Raw genomic sequence first — 2329 nt, forward strand, 5'->3', positions numbered from 1 at the left:
TGGGCCAAGCTGTGGGTGAAAAGACATCTCATCACTGGATTTGCCCTCTATCAGTACTTGAGATTCCAGGATCCACTCTTACCCTGTCTGGCCCCCCATCCTAGGATCATGCCAATCATTTCTGCATCTTCCCCTTCCTAAATCTGGCTCTCCCAACTACTTCCATACCCTTTCCAAGAGTCATTCCATTCATGCTAGGCTATAGGAAATTCTGAGACTGTCTAAAGTCCAGTGAGTATTGTGCCCACATGCAAGCAGCGTGCGTTGGAGATTGTCTAAAGCCACAGGGAAAATGGCGGAAAATCCTCCGCTGCCATTGCCAGAAAGAGTGATTTATGCCTTTGTTCTTTTCTTAAGCTCCCAGTTTGGCTTCATGCTATATCTTGCATGGGATTTCATTCCTGAATCTTTGCTAAACTCCTTAGGCTTAACCTATTGGCCTCAAAAATTTTGGGCAGTTGCATTGACTGTCTACTTCTTCATTACTATAGTTATTGGTTATGTACTCTTACTTGGAGTAAACATGATGCGTGTCTCTCCACTGAACTCCATTCATACAATTGCAGGTAACTATGCTGAAAATCAACAGAAATACCAAGAGACCATCCCCACTTTAGAGATATTCCTATTAGGGAAGTAAACCAAAAGTTCTTCCTTGCAGCCAAAGAACTTTACACCAAAACTGAACTGTACATACACCAACACCAAGTACTTATTATACATTTTTGGTATAATACTTTTGACCATAATTATTTGACTATCTGTCTTATTAACACCTAATATTGAAATGTAAAATAATGTAAGATGAACTTCTCTTAGAATAAGTTCCATTAATATTATAAGTGTTCTTTGATATTAGTTATTAATGAACCAAATAAAATTACAATTTAAAATATCCAAAGGGACTAGACACCTCCTGATATCTTTTTTGTTCCTGGAGCATGGCCACCATCCCTGCCTGAGTATCTACTTAGAAAGCAGGAACAACCTCTATGCCTTCATAAGCCTGCTTATGTTCTGTCTCTTCACTGCCAAGTTCACCTGAGTTGGGGAGGTGGGACAAAAGACCTTCTTTCTCAGGAACCGACAAGGAAGGATGTCTTATACAGCTATGTAGTTTGAACACTGGACAAAGATGCTTGGGCATGAATGTGGCTGAAATCTAGAAAGGCAAGACCCTTGGCATGGGGCCAAGGCTGTTGAAAGAAAGAGGGGCTCTTGTCTTTGTGTTGTGACAAAGGTGTTGTCAGCTGTCTAAGCCTCTGCCCCTAGGAAGGATCTGCCCAACTAGGCATCTTATTGTAATTCATTCACTAAAATGTGGCCTTTTTCTAATTTTTCAGAGAGAAGCAGCATAAGTTGCCAGAGGTCCTTTCTTCCTCTCTGAATCTCTCTCTTCTAAGAATTGGATTTTTTTTTAATCTAGTCTTGGAAGCTTTAAGCCTTCTTCTGACTTATCATATATTTTTCCGAATTTCTTTTTATTCGTGTCTTTCTATTCCCTTAAGGACTAGAAACTAAAAATTATAGACTCAGAAGTTGTTGACTTTCTTTTTTAATGTATTCAGTTGGGTCATCTTTCCCCTGAGATATCGAACACAGAATGCGCCAGCTGATGGGACGGGTGAAAGGCCAGGACCACCAGGAAATAAAGTGGAAAGAAAATCCCTCAGTTAATATTTCAAAATGTCATCTGCCATTGTGTGTGCATAGACTAGTTGCAGAAGGCTACACACTTGTGTAAACTGTTAGCCGGAATTCTTCTTGGGAATGAAATTTGGAGATGGGACTAGTGTTTTTCACTATATACATTTCTGCATTGCAAGTGTTTTTTATGGAAGTTTACGTAACTTTTGAATACTTTTTTTGAAAGACAAGCTTTTTTAAAACTGGAAGGGAAATGCTTCTGTGTACTTCCAGTGATTATAGTCAGAATGACAATTTGTTCTTGCTTCTTGTGAGTGTTTTGTAGTACATCTACCTCCCTATACCAGAGCTAAAATATTTTTAAGTTCTTACATACTGGTTATAATTCTCACATTACTGCAAGTTGCAGAAATGGCAGTAGTAACTGAAGGAAATAATATGGACTAAAATGTACATAATTTGCATCATTTAATATGATTTACTTCCCGGGCAGGACCACAAAGGTTTCCACACTGGAATGCCAATTTCTTGTTTCCCTTTGCAAATGAGGAAAGGTCAACACTTAACAGATAACAGGAGTACGTCCCAAAGGGTGGCCCAAAGGAAGAGAGCTGAGAGAGCCGGAACCAAAGCTCAGGTTCTCTAGACTCCAGTCCAGTGTTTTTTCTGTTACAGAACATGT

General features: G+C 39.4%; 1 pseudogene; it reads left to right on the forward strand.

Moving 5' to 3' along the window:
* The first annotated feature begins 292 nt into the window (after positions 1–292).
* LOC115295329 lies at positions 293–1677 on the forward strand (annotated as a pseudogene).
* The last annotated feature ends 652 nt before the right edge of the window (positions 1678–2329 follow it).

Source organism: Suricata suricatta, chromosome 7 (genome assembly GCF_006229205.1).
Source record: "Suricata suricatta isolate VVHF042 chromosome 7, meerkat_22Aug2017_6uvM2_HiC, whole genome shotgun sequence".
Taxonomy (NCBI): Eukaryota; Metazoa; Chordata; class Mammalia; order Carnivora; family Herpestidae; genus Suricata; species Suricata suricatta.